The sequence below is a fragment of the Equus quagga genome, chromosome 9, assembly GCF_021613505.1.
Source record: "Equus quagga isolate Etosha38 chromosome 9, UCLA_HA_Equagga_1.0, whole genome shotgun sequence".
NCBI classification, from domain to species: Eukaryota; Metazoa; Chordata; class Mammalia; order Perissodactyla; family Equidae; genus Equus; species Equus quagga.
The window spans coordinates 5,351,752-5,360,466 of NC_060275.1; the positions used below are offsets into that span (position 1 = coordinate 5,351,752).

At 47.0% G+C, this 8,715-nt stretch overlaps 1 long non-coding RNA gene across 1 annotated transcript; it reads right to left on the bottom strand.

The window, feature by feature from the left end:
- Window positions 1-1,125: 1,125 nt before the first annotated feature.
- LOC124244986 (uncharacterized) lies at window positions 1,126-7,362 on the bottom strand. Its single transcript, XR_006890159.1, has 3 exons — window positions 7,256-7,362; window positions 7,053-7,129; window positions 1,126-5,499 (listed from the first exon to the last, which is right to left on the bottom strand). It is a non-coding gene; the product is annotated as an uncharacterized LOC124244986 (long non-coding RNA).
- Between the last annotated feature and the right edge of the window lie 1,353 nt (window positions 7,363-8,715).

The window sequence follows — 8,715 nt, forward strand, 5'->3', positions numbered from 1 at the left end:
CATTGGGCTGTTCAAACCTGTTTTGGATTCCAGGGGCTGTTAAATTTCTTTTACGACTAAACTTGCTTGAGCTGGCTTCTGACACTTGAAGCTAAAAAAGACTGACTTACACAGGATTAATTTGTGAGGCACAATGTCGATTTATTCCTGAATAGCATCCAGACAGGCATATCTGCTGTGTTGGACCCGAGAAACTGAATTAGCGAATAGAGGTGAGCGGATGTCCGAGACAAGAGATGTGGGTGCTCTGGTGCTTGACCTGGTGGCACATCTTCTAGTAACTGGGGTTGCATGCCTGCAAGACACAAGCTGACCAATTCTCACCTTCCGATTTTCTTTTCTCTAGAATCTGTGAGTGTACCACCCTCCTATACACATTTCTTAGTGTAACAACATCCTTCTTCATTTAGACATAATTTAAAAACATATATTTTTTTAATTTCAGCTTTATTGCAGTATAATTGACATATAAAATGGTAAGATATTTAGAGCGTATGTTGTGGTGATTTGATATACTTATACATAGTGAAAGGATTCCTCTCAAGTTAACCATCATCTCACATATTTATCTTTGTGTGTGTGTGAGGTCATTTATGATCTACTCTCTTAGCAAATTTCTATTATGCAGTACCGTGTTATCAACTACCGTAACGTGCTGTGCTTGAGATCCTCAGACCTCATTCATCTTATTACTGAAAGTCTGTACCCTTTTACCAACCTCTCCTCCTTTCCCCTGCCCCAAGCCCCTGCAACCACTTTTCTGCTGCTCTCTGTTTCTATGAGTTCGACCCTTTTTTTTAGATTCCACATGTAAGTGATACCATACAGTATTTGTCTTTCTCTGTCTGACTTATTTCACTTAGCATGATGCCCTCAAGTTCCTTGCATGTTGTCACCAACATGGTATTTGAAAAGCTGCTCAACATCCCTAACCATCAGGGAAATGCAAATCAAAACCACAATGAGATGTCACCTCACACCAGTCAGAATGGCTATTGTCAAAAAGACAAGTGATAACAAGTGTTGGAGAAGATGTGGAGGTGAGAGAACCAGTGTGCACTGCTGGTGGGAATGCAAACGGCTACAGCCACTGTGGGAAACAGTACGGAAGTTCCTTAAAAAATTAACAAGAGAACTACCATTGTTGCTGTTGTTAGTGCTGTCAGTCAATCGTGACTCCTAGAGACCCTGTGAACAGCAGAGCGGAGCCCTGCCTGGTCTTTTTGTCCCGCCTTGTCACCTTCCAGCTCTATAACAGACAATGCTCCTTTGTTATTCACAGGGTTTTCATGGCCAGTCTTTTCTTTTTGGAGGTGGGTGGGCAGGTCCTTCTTCCTAGTCTGTGTTAGTCTGGAAGCTCTGCTGAAGCCTGTCCACCATGGGTGATTCTGCTGGTGTTTAAAGTCTTAGTGGCAGAGCTTTCAGCATCACAACAACAAATAGCATGAAACTGACAGATGGTGGTGTGGTTCCCTGACTGGGAAACAAACCTGGGCTGTGGCCGTGAGAGCTTTGAATCTAGACCACTAGAGCTAACTAGAACTATCATATGATCCAGCAATTCCACTTTTGGGTATATACTCAAAGGAAACGAAAACGGGATATGGAAGCCATATCTGCACTCCCATGTTCATCGCAGCATCATTCACAATAGCCAAGATGTGGAACCAATCTAAGTGTCTGTCGATGGATGAATGGATGGAGAAAACGTGGTATACACACACAATGGAATATTATTCAGCCATGAAAAAGAAGGAAATCCTGTCATTTGCAAAAACATATATTTTTATATTCCTCAACTATTAAATTACATTTTAAGATGAATTGATTGCTTTCTGAAAATGTGTAAGGAAATGTTAAACTTATCTTTCTTGGATAGTTTACTTTTAGAGATATTCTCAGAATGTACTTGACTTTTTTCCTGGTATATAGATTCATGCTCACATTCTTCTCAGACTGATATTTGATCAAACCATTTCAAAGTTTAAAGGGATCTAAAACTCCAACTTATTTTGGGTGTACTTTTTATTTTAAAAAGACCCTCGATATAGGGACTCTTTCCCCTCAGCAATGCATGAAATCCATCGAGCTCAGGCGCCCCATTTCCAGTTCTGTCTGTTGTCTGAATTTCAACGACTGAACAGTACATCACGCTCACAACTCTTGTTCACAAGAGAAATGTTTTCTTCTTTCACCGTTGGTTACTTGAGTGTTCAGTTATAACAAAGTACAATTACTCCTTGATACGTTAGTTTGCTTTCACTAGCACCTTTTATGCTTGGATGTTTGCATTTTAAAATAAATTGGATACTTTTCTCTCAAAATTTGGGAGACCACACAGATGACTCTTGAATGTCCTTTAATCCGATGACTGTGAAGTTCATGCAAAAATACTGATTTAAAGTAAAAGCTAAAAATTCAGAGTCCCTGAAGCAAAGGTTTGGACAGGAGCCCTTCCTGCTGCGTGGATGGCAGTGTGACCCGTTTGTCCCAGGAGTGCCAGCTGTGGGCTCAGCGTTTCTCGGGTGTTCTGCCTACCCTATCCTCCAGCCCCCTTTTGAACAGGTGGCTTCCTTGCCCCTGATTCAGATTCCTGCCACGCGCGGGGTCTCTCACTTGCCCTTGGCTGTCCCATAGCGTCGAAAGTTTGGAAAAGCATTTGTCGTGACTTTACACAATGTGTGGGGCGTTATGTCAGATGCTTTATATCAACACCACTCACAACAACCCCCTTTGACAGAATGGATGGAGGAACGCAGCAGCGGCCAGGGCGGGGCAGGGCCTGGGCCTGAACCCAGCCAGCGCTCAGCACCACAGCCGCCTGTGTTTGCCTCCTGGGGGTCCCTTCCACGGCTGCTACTGCCTCAAAGCAGCAGTTTTGTTGCTGGAGCCACAAGGCTGTGGCTCTTGCTGGGACTTGCTGGAGAAGTCACCATCCCATCTGGTCCTGTGGTTGCAAGAGGGCTCAGAGCCCGCGCGTGACCGGCCGTCACGCCCCTAGCCGACCTAGTCCTCCCGTTGCCCCAGGTGGGCTGGCCCAGTCTGGCCAGAGCTCCTGTGATCCACACTCTTCATGATTGGGATGGTGCCGTATCTGCTTCCTGCAGCTGCCGTAACAGAGAACCACAGACTGGGCAGCATAAACCACAGGAATGTCTTCTCTCACAGTTCTGGAGGCCAGAAGTTTGAGATGAAGGTGGCAGCCGTATTGGTTCCTTCGAGGGCTGTGAGGGAGAATGTGTCCCAGGCCTCCCTCCAGCCTCTGGGGGTTTGCTGACAATCTTTGACATTGCTTGGCTTGTAGAAGCATCACCCTGGTCTCTGCCTTCATGTTCACGTGGCTTTCTCCCTGTGTGTGTGTATCTCCAAAGTTCCCCTTTTTATAAGGACACAATCACATTGGATTATGGCCCATTCTACTGCAAATATGGTCACATTCTGAGGTACTGCGGGTTAGGACCTCAACACATAAATTTTGGGGGGAGGGGGAAACAATTTAGCCCATAACAGGCGCCCTGGCCCTGGGACCCCAGGCTTAGTGCAGGGGAGTGCTCAGAATCACTACTTCTCTCCACGGTGACCTGTCGCCTTTGACTCCACTTCACTGGCTCTACTCTTCCTTGTCTTAGATCAGGAGGCTGCTTATTTCCTCAGAGGGCCAGATCCCCATCCAAATCCAGGGTTTTGCTCAAACGGGCTCGAGGCCCCAGCCACTCAGACAGGTTTCTAGTGCTTGACTTCCGGAACACAGAGCTGCAGGCTGTGCCTACAGAAGGAAGAGAGAAGGCTTTTCCGAGGGCCACCTCCCTCGATCAGAGTCAAACACTTAACTTCTCTTCCAGTAGATCAGAGCCTCAAGGTCAATTAGTCTTTGACAAATGGAGTAAATGGTTTTCAGCAAATGAGTACTTCACAAGTATAGAAGATTTAGTAGAATTGTCAAATATAATTAATGTTCTGAGATGTTCTTGTTGAAACAGCACAATTTTTAAGTTGCTACCACATTGGAGGCTGGTCTTTAGGGGTTCCTGGACCCCCAAATCTTAGAATTTGAGTAGGCAGAGCTGGAAGGGGCCTGGAAATCATCTGGCCTATAGCCTCATCTTACAGGCCAGGCACTGCAGGCCCGGGAGGTGACTGGCTCCAGGTCCCTATGCCATCACACATCAGGACAGTCAGCTTGGCAGCTTCTTTCTGCTCATCATCAAATTTCCCAGGGCCAAGCCGGCTGGGACTTGGACCAGTGGAAGCATCCAGTCACCAGCTCAGACCCGGAATCTTTCCTGTAAGGCAAGATGTAGGAGGGACACAGCCCGCAGCCGTGCGTCGTTTGGCTGTGCATTTTAAATCAAATTAATCAAAGCCCAGGAGCTCGCCCCTTTGAGTTCTCAGGTGACAGCAGGGCTATCAAAACCTTTCCTGGATTCATTTATATTTCCAGTCTCTGGGGAAGAGGAAAAAAAGGGATGACATTTAATACTTAATAAGCATTTACTTATGTAATCTCACTTAATCCTCACAACCAGCCTGTGAACTAGGTTTCATCACTGAATGAGTTTCTCTGGGCTGCCATAACAAAGGATCCTCCACGGGGTGGCTTACAAGAACAGAGGTTTATTCTTTCACAGTTCTGGAGGCGAGAAGTCCTAAATGAAGGTGTCAGCAGGGCCACACTCCCTCTGAAGGCTCAGGGAAGTATCCTTCCTTGCTTCCTCCAGCTTCTGGTAATGCCGGCCATTCTTGGCATTCCTTGTTTACAGACGCATCACTTCGATCTCTGCCCCCTTCTTCCCTGTGTGTCCTCTCGTCTTCTCATGAGGTTACTAGTCATTCGATTTAAGGCCCACTGTAGTCCAGTACGATTTATCTTAATTTACATATTCATTATATCTGCAAAGACTCTATTTCCAAATAAGGCCATATTGACATATCTTTTGGGTGACACACTAGCCACCAACAATCACTATAATTTTACAGATGAGTAAAGCCAAAGTTTAGAGCAGTTGACTCATTTTCAGGTTTTAGTCTGTAAAAGGGCAGAGCCAGGATTCAAAGCCAATCTGTTAGGGCCAGGGCCCCTCTCCTGGCCAGGCAGCCTGCCCCAAAGGCTTGCATCGGCCCTCCTGCACCACTGCCATCTGCCTCTATTCCTGCAGCACAGGCGTGAAAGTTTCTGCACCACAAACAGATAAGTATCCATCAATTTTCATTATCACGGAAAGCGCTGACTCATCCTCCGTGGGACAGCAGAACCCGAGTGTGAGTTTGGGTTGTTGAGAGCAGCCTTGCCTGGTGGTGCCCGGGCTGCCCACCCGGGGCTGAGCTGAAGGACTCTGCAGAGACGGGCCAAGCGCACTCTCCAATGGAAGGGGCTACAGGACCCAGTGTGCCTTCAGAAGCAGGGAATAAACAGGCTCCTGGTCATTGGCAGCATTGCTGGCTCACTCACCTGGGCTTTCCAGGTGACACAGTGACTTGAAGTTCTCAGAACAGGAGAAACTGTGGGAGGGGATGAAAGAACAAACGGAGATTGTGAAACCTAAGAGCCTTTTATTTTGTGTATGCAACGTTTAGCAAATCAGGAGAGAAGCATGAAGAAGGAGAAGCCATTTGACCTACTTTACAAAGGTCTCAGCAAACACTGTGACTGCGCAGTCCTTCTGACCGACTGGCTGGCCGCGGCGCCCTGTGCCTCTCCCGGGAAAGGCGGGCTGCCGAGGAGCTTTCATTCTAAGTGACAACAAGGGGAGATTTTCTGATCAGCTTCCTTCTCTCTTCCCCATGGCAGTAATCTGAAGAATTTACAGACACCGTATTTCAATTTTCTTTCCATGGATTAAAAAAAATTTTTTTTAATTAAAGAAAATTTTTCCCTTGGATTTTGGCTAAATTGAGTACTTTTTACAAGATACACTTAAGAAGAAAATAAAGAGATCCATGCATTTGCATTTTATGAACAAAGATAGAAGTGGCACCTTCTGCTCCTGCCCTACCTCCCCAGATCCCAAAGAAGACCACACAAGCCCGATACTTCCTGTGGGAAGAATGCGGCTGATGGCCTCGCAGGGCAAGTGGCTCCCACTGGAAGGAGAGCAGAAGGAAGCAGCTCAGATTTCCATCCCCTTAGCCAAACCTCCACTTTTTTTATGGAACCCCCTCCTCACTCCCACAGAGTAGGATCTGCTTCTTTCACATCTCTTCTTCCCAAGACAAGGGCTTATCTCCTTCACGACCAGTCAACAGAGTGAGAGAGCCCAAGTACTGCTGGCGCAAAAGGTGGTCCCCATGAAATAAGACTATTACACCAAAATGTGTTTTTCATGTCTAATTATTCTGACTGTTGCAAAGCCATTGCACACAACATGTAACTGGCATGACTTTTAGTTCTCTTTCCAGGGAAAAGGTAATAATAACAATCATTAACATTTGAGTTACTCCCAAGTGCCAGGCACTGTTCTGAGTGCTGTGTATCTGCAACCTCATTTTTACCCTCCCAATAAGGTTTTGAGGAAGGGGCTGTAAATTTCCCTGTTCTACAGACAAGGAAACAGAGCTACCAAGAGGTTAAGAAACTTATTCCAAGCCTCACAGTTCATAAGAACTCTGGGTTCTGTGCTTTTAACGGCCATGAGGCTGCTTATGTCAGAAGCTTCCCAGCACACCAGGCGACATCTGCTTTCTTTTCATCATCCAGGGTAAAATAACTACTGGTGAATGTTTAGAAAATGTCTGTAACTCTCTGGGCTGTCCAATGGTTTTCAGAAGGGCATGCCAATCTAGCGTGCTGTCTCCTGCCCTCTGCTGCCTTCTCATCCTCTCCCCACATAATGGAAACATTCACCCAGGGACACTGGAAGGAACACTCTAGAGAAAGAGGCCACACCAACACAGGGTGATCCTTCCCTCCTCCCCAGAGCTTTTGAGTTTTGGAGAGGACCATGGTCAATGGGTCAACAGCCCTCACATTGGTGGGATGTGCCTGAGCTTCATGTCTGGCATGGGGAGGGGTGCCAGCAAGACGCTTGAAAAATGAGAACTCTGGATCCTCTTACCAGTTAGGTCTATGATCTCTTGACCTCAATGTCAGACTGGAAATCCTTCTGAAAGGTTCCTTCTTCTTGGGACTTAACTGCACGCAAATGGAGAAGAAATAGGTGATTCAAAAATTAAAGAAAAAAATATCCCAGGAATGAAGATCCCATCTTTAGAGGAATAAGGATACTATTTTTAACCCTGGAATATAGCATCTAACAACCTCCATTTAATCTTTTGGATCTCTAGTTCCGTGACCAAAGCGTTATTCTCTGGCAGCCTGTGCATTTCCTCTGTTAAGAGACCTGTCAACTGTTGCCCAGGAAAGTCTCAGCCTTCATGAACTTGTCAGATGTGGGTGAGCTAAGCTGAGCTTTCCTCAGGAACATCTCTTTGCATCAACAGAACAGGTTAATGGTTAAACACAATTTCAAAGGTGTCTCTAAACATGGGAACGACAAGTGGAATGTTTTTAAGTGTCCTAAGGTGTGTCAGAGCATAATTTGTAGTTGATATGGCATTTACTGCTCATTCTGATGTATTCCTTAGCTCAAGTGCCCTAAGACTCTACTGGGAAGCACGCTCTAATTTCTGTATAATTGATAGCAATTACATGTGATGTGTAATTGACGCACATTATTTTTCAGACTTTTTACTACTTCATATTAGCTTGTTTCCCAGCTCCTTGCATTCAGTATTTTCCAACCCAGACTCCTCTTTGCCAACTTGTCCCTTGTTATCCAAGTTCAAAACCAGCCAACATTTTCAAACCTACTTTCACCTCAACCCTCCCAATCGTTCAGAAACCAAATCCTGTTGATTTTATTCCCTCAACATGTCTTCTCTTGGAGGCAGATCTCTGCTCTGTGGCCCTGGCTCGGGCCCTGCCGTCTCAGCCATCGCACCCGGACCTTTGCTATGGCATCCCAGCCAGTCTGCTGCCCCGACCTTGCCTGGGGAACAACATCACTTCTCCCCTTTGCACAAAGCCAGGTGCTAACTGCAGAAAGAGTCAGAGGGATACAACAATGAAAACACGTGGGGCTCGTCTTCAAGGAGCCTATAGTTCCAGCTTGCCCTCTGCTCTGTGGCCAGAGAACCTCCCTACAACTCCGTCAGCTGGGCCTCGCTGGCCCCCTTCCACCGCTCCCATCGGAGCATCTATAGTCAGGTCTGCAGGTCCCTGTGGGCACGCGCGGGCTCACGGACAGTGAGGCACTTGGGGAGCCCACTGTTGTCTTCCTTTCTGGGTCTTTCACCTCTTGGGCAGCATCTGTTGCCTGAACGTTGTCACCTGTGTCTCCAGCACCCACCCAGGAGCCACTTCCTGCCAGGCTGAGTCACTTCACTGTGGCTAGGTCAGCTGTCTTACCTCTGCCACCCGGCCCACCAAGGCCACAGCTGCACTGGGTTCAGTGCAGGGTGGGGGAGGGGTCCCTTCATGTCTGTGTCATGGCTGTTGTCCGAGCACTAAAGCAGCACTGCTTGTCTATCAGAGTGAACAAGCCCCCAGGCCCTGCTCCCTAGCCCCCTGGGGTTTAGGCGTAGGTTGCGGGAACCAGAGGTCGCTGATGGAGCTGGACCGTGTCATCCAGTCAGCCTTCCTGTGGGGGGCGCCCATTCTGTTTCCTCTCTCTTCCTGGTTATCCGCTTCTGCTTATGGTCATCCATAAACAGCCCTGT